Source organism: Pelodiscus sinensis, chromosome 2, assembly GCF_049634645.1.
Source record: "Pelodiscus sinensis isolate JC-2024 chromosome 2, ASM4963464v1, whole genome shotgun sequence".
Taxonomy (NCBI): domain Eukaryota; kingdom Metazoa; phylum Chordata; order Testudines; family Trionychidae; genus Pelodiscus; species Pelodiscus sinensis.
Genome location: NC_134712.1, coordinates 117,053,073 through 117,061,245, shown reverse-complemented (window position 1 = coordinate 117,061,245; position 8,173 = coordinate 117,053,073). Strand labels below are relative to the sequence as shown.

At 45.2% G+C, this 8,173-nt stretch overlaps 1 long non-coding RNA gene across 1 annotated transcript in view; it reads right to left on the bottom strand.

Moving 5' to 3' along the window:
- Window positions 1–246: 246 nt before the first annotated feature.
- LOC112544553 (uncharacterized) overlaps window positions 247–8,173 on the bottom strand; it is a 62,352-nt gene continuing 54,425 nt past the window's right edge. Inside the window, exon 3 of the long non-coding RNA XR_012901688.1 lies at window positions 247–6,629. This is a non-coding gene — a long non-coding RNA (uncharacterized LOC112544553). The remainder of the gene's footprint in view (window positions 6,630–8,173) is intronic.

The window sequence follows — 8,173 nt, the reverse complement described above, 5'->3', positions numbered from 1 at the left end:
TTTTGTTCTTTTGCCTGGAAAATCAGTTTAGTTTATTTTAAAAGAAAAAATACTGGCAATGCACCCAGAATTCATATATTCTTACCATTATTATTTGCAAACTAATATGCATATATTAGAAAGTTTGTGCATCTGTCTGACTGTGAGTCCATTTATTCAAAAACTCCTAATAAACAATAAGCTAGGATCACCAAATTTGGTATGCGGCTTCCTCTTATCCTAACTTAAAGCAAAGTCAGGGTTTGGTTGTGCCAGGAAAATGTTTTCCATAATATGGAAAAAGGAGGGTCTGAGAGCAGGGACAGTTATGCTCTACAATGCCCATTGGGGGCAGTCACAGCAGGGGCCAGTTATACTGGAGAATGACCACAAGGGGGTGGCCACCCCAGGAAAAGAGTGGCCAGTTGGGACTAGGGCTCTCCATATTGCCATCCACTGGCCAAAGGAAAGTGGCCCCGTCACTCCAAACGGCACCCTCTGCTGGCCCTTGGCTGCACTGCCAGGGAGGGCACTCACCACCCAGTGGCCCCAGTGCGGTGACCCCTGGGAGCACTGCCAGAACTGGGTAGTGTGAGACTAGGCAGCATGGCCCACTCCTCCGAGGAGCTATGGCTTGGGGCCAGCCAGCACAACCCAACCGCACCCATGGAAGAGCCGCTTATCCCACCCAACCCACCACTGAGAAACCACTAGGGCCAGGCAATGCAGGCCCCAGTCCACCCCCCACCCCCACCCAGGGATGCCCTGGTTGGGGTCAGGCAGCACAGCTTGAGGCTCCCCCTCACTCCCCACATACTGAGGAGATACATGGGCTGGGGCCTGCACTGGGAGGAGCTGCTGTCTGAGTAGCATGGGCACTGTGGGCAGCTCTAGTGAGTACCCCCCCCCAACTTTCTAATCCTCAGCCCTCACTTCTGCACCTTCTACCCTCTGCCACAGGACTTCTCATGAAGATTGCAAGTGAGAACAAAAGGCAACAGGACTTGCAGCCAGAAACAACAGATGAGGGAAGGTTGGAAAAATCACCACCAGTATCAGAAAGAGGAAGGTCTATATCATTGGGACTCCAAACTAAATACGGATGGGTTTGCCACTAGTGCTGATCCATAGAACAAAAGGGTGAAGGAGTCAGGGCAGGGGCTTGGGGATATGCAGGTGCAGGAGTCAGGGTGGGAGGAGTGGGAGGCTCGGGGCAAGGGTGGAGGCTGCAGGAATCAGGGCAGGAGGTGTGGGTGGGAATGTCTATTGTCATTCTACAGGGCTGGGCCAGGGTGGTGGTGGGGTCACACTGCCTGGCCAGAGATGTTGCCTTGGGGCTTTCCAAGGCTATTGGAGCTGCAGAGGCATGCTTGCTTGCTGCCCTCCCATGGTCATTCTTGAGTATAACTGTCCCTGCTATCACAGCTCTCCCTTTCCATTTGATGAGAAACAGTTGGATCCCATTGTCCTGGCACAACCAAACACTTTTAAATTATGATAAAAGGAAGTTGCATACCAAATGTGATGGTCCTAGCTCTTACTGTTTAGTAGGAGTTCTTGGACAGACTCACAGATGTACAAATTCTCTCAAATATTTAGTAGATATGAATAACAAGAGAAATTGTTTTAAACAGTTGGAAATTGTCCCTTGGAAAGTTATAACATTAGTCATTAAATAATTCCCAAAGCTGGAGAGTATAACTTTTTAAAGTAACATATCTGCCTATTAGGAAATGCATAGTCTTACTGATATTTCAGTGAACAAGTACAGCTGTCTCATTTGTTTACAGAAATACTATCAATTATCAAACACACATACAGTGTCTGCTCCAAAACCCATTGAAATCAATAGGAACATTTTAACTGGCTTCAATGAGCATTAAATCAGTCTCGAGAAATCTACAATTTAACATATGCCGTAGCCAGGACCCTTTGAACGCTTTCTGTGATATATCATGGAGGGCAACAGCTTTAAATCACTGTTCTGAAAGCATCCTTTACCCGTCATTGCTTGACAACAACAATCACCATTTCTTCATTAGGTTTTTTGAGTGTCCGAATAAAAGTGCTGATGAGGACATGTTACACTGCTAGCATAATGTCAACTTAAAGATCATGTGGTTTTATTTTAGTTGGTACCAAAATTGGGGGGTGAGGTAGTATCTATGTCTTTGGCTGAAAGACAAAGCCCACTTTAAGTAACTAATTCAATGTTCTTGAACTCTTGAATAATCAATAAGTTTTAAAAAAAAACATAGAGAAGTCACTGTCTTTTTTTTCTTCCTCCCCTTCCATTTTTTTTCTTCTCCCCTTCCTGCCCTCCTTTTCTTATGTATTCTTGGATCTGAACTTCCAACACTCCAGTCTTCTGAAGAAGTGGGCTGTGCCCTTAAAAGCTCACGATACCATCTACATGTTTTGTTAGTCTTTAAAGTGCCACTAGACTAGTTGTTTTTTAAGTTTTTCCTGTGACAGAATAGCACATCTAGGGCCATACTTTCAAAGAAGTTCAGATCTCATCGAAACACCAAAATAAGCAATCAGATTTTCAAAAAACATTCAGTGCGGTGGAAGCTGAGCTCCTTTAAAAATCTAGCCACAAGTGGCCCAATGGGAGGTGCAGGGTTCTAAGAACTATGGAAAATTTGGCACCTGCTCTGGATACTAAGCACTTGAAAAAAACAGGCCGGGGCTCTTGTCCCTGTTTCTGCCAGATTCCACGTGAGACTTGTGTGAACTGCTCCCACTGAATCTAATGAGAATCGCTCAGCACTTCACAGAAAATACATATCACCCTGAAAGCTGGGGTCCTGGGAGTTAAAAAGAAATTGAAAATGCTGTCTTTGAAACACTAGACCAGTGGTCTCCAACCTTTTTACAGCCAAGATCACTTTTTAAATCTCAGAACAGGCGAAGATCTATCGCCCCGCCCCTTCCTTGAAGCCCCGCCCTCTGTATTCTCCTCCTCTCCATCACTTGCTATCCCCAACCCTTACTTACACACTCTGATAAACAGTTTATTTTTAAATTATGCGATATATAAAATTAAAATCAGGTGTTTATAGTTATGAAATAAATGGTCTGTTTTTTATTCATGCTATTTAAATCTAAAATGAAGCATTTATAATTATACATTTTGTGGGGACAGAGTTCTTTGGCTGGGGGCAGGGAAGAGGGAACAGGGTGCTGGGAGGGCAGAGGACAGGGTTCTGCAGCAGGGGACAGAGTGCCAGTGGGGACAGAGTTCGGGGAGTGGGGACGGGAATGGGGACAGAGTTCTGTGGCTAGGGACAGGAGAGTGGGGACAGAGTTCGGGGAGTGGGGACAGGAATGGGGACAGAGTTCTGTGGCTGGGGACTGGGGTCCGGGGAGTGGGGTGCCAGTGGAGGCAGAGAGTCCCCTGCATCTGCCTCCTCCCAGGATGCCCCCCCAGAGAGAAACCAGCCAACCCCCCCCTCCGTGGCGCAGGGAAGCCCCGCACGCGCCTGCCCCGGGGCCGACCCCACACCCCCACGCAGGGAAGCCCCGCGCACGTACACCTGCCCCAGGGCCGACCAGCACAGGGAAGCCCCACGCACGTGCCAGCCCAGAGGGCCAACCCCCCCCACCCCCCAGCGCGGGGAAGCCCCGCATGCACTTGCCCCGAGGCCGACCCCCCACACCTCCGGCGCAGGGAAGCCACGCGCGTGCCTGCCCCGGGGCTGACCCCCCCGCACGCGCCTCCCCCGGGACTGACTCACTCTTCCTGTGTGGTGCAGGGAGACAATGCTCCCTCCCGCAGTACACCCGGCAGAGCAGCTAGTGTACTTCCGGAATCGCCGGAAATGGCGCTAAGCTGCGGGACTTCTGTCCATCCTGGAAAGCCGACACTACCTTCATTTTCACTTGAGGTAGGTAGTGGGACTTCTCGGGGGTGGGAGGGAAACGTGGGCAGGGCGGACAGGACGCCTCGTGATCGTCTGGTCGAGGCCTCGCGATCGACCAATCGATCGCGATCGACCTGTTGGTGACCATGGAACTAGTCTAAAAATTCTTCTGAGTTATCCTTGTTCAATGCTGTTGACTCTATTGATGTAACAGAGAGTAAAATTTGACCTACTTAAACTTGTTCCACATTTTAGGCTAAATCCTTGCAACAGTTCTACAGGGTGGATCTCATCTCAATGGCAGAAATTGAGGTTTATTTTGACAGCAGTGCAAAAGGGCTTGGTGTTTCCATACTTCAAATAATGTTTTGCCTCAGCTGTACTCACATCCCCATTGGGGGCAAATTGATCTCCAAAAGGGCAGTCTTTTGGCCATTCAAAAGGTGTTTTTAGCCAATTCACCCTACGGTATTTTAGATTCTATTGTCCTAGCACTGGCTGAAATTAAAGCCATATGAGATGCAAAAATTACTCCACCCCTTAGGTGGAAAAATTATCCACAACATCCTCTTGAACTTTGGAGACACTAGGGAGAGGAATGGACACTCGGTTTGTGCTGTGTATCCCCCACATACTCCAGCTTTGCCAGTGTAAAGTTCTGAACAAAAACATTTTGCGTTCCAGCTCACAGCATGGATTTAGGACAATCCCATATTCATTAAAAATGGTTTGGCAGTTATCACTTTGCTCCCATGTTTTGTGAAATGTGAAGGGAATTCATACTTTCTTTGCTCAGGTCAATACTCTGAAGCCAAAAGATTAAGGATGAATCTTGCCAGGAATAAAATAAAAAACAGCGATAGATAATATATAGGGTGACCAGGTTTCTTTTTGCTGTTTTTTGAATCCCCTATGGAGACACTGTTCACCCACAATGTGAAAGAGTCATCCACCCTTTGCACTCACTGGGAGTCATAACAGTGAAGTGACAGACATGTAAGACAACTGCTTTGGTACTGCTGAGTGCCATCATCTGCCAAAGCACAATTGGTTTGCCAAGCCAGAGAGAAGGGGTGGTGTGCATGCAATTTGGCAGAATCTGTGCAAATTGCTCTGGAATTCTACCCGTTGTTTTCTTTCTTGACTTTTTTTAAACCAACTTCTTCACCCAACCCTTAGCCAAAGTAGTTGACTTGGCAGTATCATGGCAGATGGCTATTACACCAAGGAACGGTGCCCCCAGGCTATGGAGTTTCTGCAGAAGCTGTGATAGCCATAAATCACAATTCAACAAAGTGTTCAAGCACATAATTAACTTTAAAGGTGTAACTTTAAGTCCATCCCTGTTCAGCAAAGCATTTAAAGGTCTGCTGAAGCATAAGTGTGTGAGCTAGTCCTATTGAAATTAATGGGACTCAGATACATGATTAAAGTAAAGTATGTAATTTAAGTGCTTCATGAGCTGAGACCCAAATGTGCCCCCTCCACAGAAGATAAGTGGATGGGAAGATCCAAATAGCAATATGTTGTTCAAGAACAAGATTCCTATTGTCATGTTATAATGCAATACCATTGTTTCTTCTGCTTTAAAAATGCTATGTCACTACAATTCTGTAATGTCATCCCCTGATTTCACAACTATAAAGGTTGTATTTCCACATTGTAGATTCTACTAAAAACTGGACTTTCCTATGTATATGGTATAGTATACTGGCCTACCTGCATCATTTCTGTATACAGTATGGCTGTGTCTGATTTTACGGAAAAACTTGCCAGCTGTCTACACTGGTCGCTTGAATTTCCGCAAGAACACTGACGATCTCATGTAAGATCATCAGTGTTCTTGCGGAAATACTGTGCTGCTCCCGTTTGGGCAAAAGCCCTTTTGCGCAAATCATTTGCACAAGAGGGCCAGTGTAGACAGCACAGTACTGTTTTGCGCAAAAAAACCCTGATGGCTAAAATGGCGATCGGGGCTTTTTTGCGCAACACCGCATCTATATTGGCCACGGACGCTTTTCTGCAAAAAGCGCTTTTGCGGAAAAGCGTCCTGCCAATCTAGATGCGATTTTCCGAAAATGCTTTTAATGGAAAAGCTTTCCGTTAAAAGCATTTCTGAAAAATCATGCCAGTGTAGACGTAGCCTATAGGAGCTAGAACCTGCAAATTTCACAGCCAAAGGGGAAAATGTTTCTAAAGTGCAAGTGTCAGTTACATGACAAATTCTGGTGTGCTTTAGAAAAATCTCCTGCAGCCAGTACAGGAGGCAGGAAACAGAGTTGGATATAAGAGCTTGCTTGGACGTCTATTGGGGGGAGAAAAAAGGAGGCAAGCCCCCGAGTGCTTCCTTGCTTGCTTGCTGGGTATGATATTTTGGAGGGGGGTTGGTGGGCAGTGGCTGGTTGGAGGCAGTGTGCTGTTATAGAAGAGCCTTTGATTACAGCAGAGCTCCAATTGGTGGGGCTTTCCTGATGAGAAGGCATATGAAGGCAAACAGGCAATCAGCCAGTGGCACAGATTGCATTTGTGATCTTGAGTTTTTTCTGCAGTCTCTTCTAACTTTTCCTTCATCATCTGCTCAAATCCCCTTCATAAATCCACTGTAGTTTCTCTATCTAAAACTCCAATCTTCTCTTCCATTAGCTTTAGAAGGCAGCACTTCCTGCAAATGAAGCTCTTTTCCAAGCACTGCTCTAGGATATCACACAAACCACAGCTTCCACATCCAGGCATCTTGATTCTCTCTTCCATTCCTCTAGCTGCCAACGCCTTCCGTCCCACCTCCTGTTAGAGAGAAAAAAGAGAACACGCTTACACCCCAAATCCAGAAGACCACATCTGTGTACTGTCTGTCAAGAGATAAGATACGACATGTGAATCTGAGGCTAAAGAGGATCTTAATGTGAGCTGGAAAGAATCCACTGATTGCCCTTTATGTGGGAACAAATGACACATGTAGATTCTCACTGGAAAATGTCAAGGAAGATGTGCCAGCCTGAGGAAGACACTTAAAGAAATAGAGGCTCGGGTGATCTTCAGTGAGATTCTACTGTTCCTAGATCTTCAGTGGGATTTTACTTGTCCAAAGGAGGGCTTTGGGATGTTTAACTAGTATGTGGCCATTGTGGATAGAGAACTGTTCTCGTGGGATGTATTCCACCTAAATAAGGAGAGAAATAGACTTCTGGGATGGAACTTGGCAAAAATTGATTACAAGAACTTTGAATTAGGAATTTGGGGGAGATGGTTGGGAGATGGTCATGTAATCTCCATGCCTGATTCTAGTATTGGCTGGAAGGAAAATCCAAGTGAGAGAGAATACAACAGTGGAGAAAGGAACAACAGAGAATGTGCAAATGGACATCAAGAGGAAAGATGGTGCCAATACTAATGATGCTAACAGATAAGTGATACTGTTGGTAGAATGAATGTAACTAATCAGGGAAGGAATCTGGGTGAAGCCGAATAGAAACAACTAAGATATTTCTATGCCAGTGCAAGAAGTGTGGGTAACAAAAGAAGGAACTAGAACCAGAACTATTGACACCGGAAGTGAAGCCAGATATCACTGGGATAATGAACGTGATGGAAAAGTAATCATGACTGGAATACAGGTACAGATATGACCAGTTCAGGAAAGACAGAAAAAAGGTAAAGATGATGGAGTATATTAATAATGAGATAAACTATAAAGAAGTTAGAAGTGATGGAATGGGAAATACAGAGTCTCTATTTCAGTGAAAAATCACTGTAGGGAGGAAAGGTAGCAGAGGCTCCAGGGGGATAGTGTTTTGGGTCTGCTTTGGAGAGAGACCTCATTAATGCTTTTAATGAAATGCTGCTGGGAATTGCATCATTATGGAGGACTTCTATTTCCTTGATACCAATCAGAGAGCAAATGCTTCTAATGATAGGGCCCAGATATTCCTAGGAGGTGAAAGCTAACCAATTTCTTCACCAACCAGTCATCCAACCAACAAGAGATGATGCCATTTTTAGATTTAGTATTGATAAGTAGTGAGTATTTCATAGAACTGGTTGTAGAGGACAGCCTTGGTTGGAGTGATCACAAGCTAATAGTTTAAACAAAATGGAAGGATAAATAAAAATTGATCTGCAGCTAGGATTTTTTATTTCAAAGAGATTAACATTAAACAATTACTAGAATTAGTTAGGGAAGCAGACTGGACTGAAGAACTCAATGATCTGAATATGGAGGAGGTTTGGAATTACTTTAAGCCAAAGTTGCAGAAGCTGAGTCCTGCATCCCAAATAAAGAAGAAATTCATAGGGAAGGGTTGCAGACCAAACTGCATGAGCATGGTGAT